We start from the raw sequence: 261 nt of genomic DNA, 5'->3' as shown, positions 1-261 counted from the left end.
TCTACTTGAAGTTCACTTCATCTTTTTTCTTCATGCCAATTTACAAATGATTGTTTTAATGTTTTGATGCTTTGGCAATACTGTATCTAAACAGTCATGTAAACAATTGAATTGTATTACTGAAAGCTGACTTCAGAGGAAGAGATGTATTGAGAGAGAGAGAGAGAGAGAGAGAGAGAGAGAGAGAGACGAGAGAGAGAGAGAGAGAGGTATTGGCAATGATTGGCTGAATGGGTGGTGTGTGTTGGAAATATAACACCA

This window comes from Sardina pilchardus, chromosome 10 (genome assembly GCF_963854185.1).
Source record: "Sardina pilchardus chromosome 10, fSarPil1.1, whole genome shotgun sequence".
In the NCBI taxonomy this organism is placed as follows: Eukaryota; Metazoa; Chordata; class Actinopteri; order Clupeiformes; family Clupeidae; genus Sardina; species Sardina pilchardus.
This window is presented reverse-complemented; position numbering follows the sequence as displayed.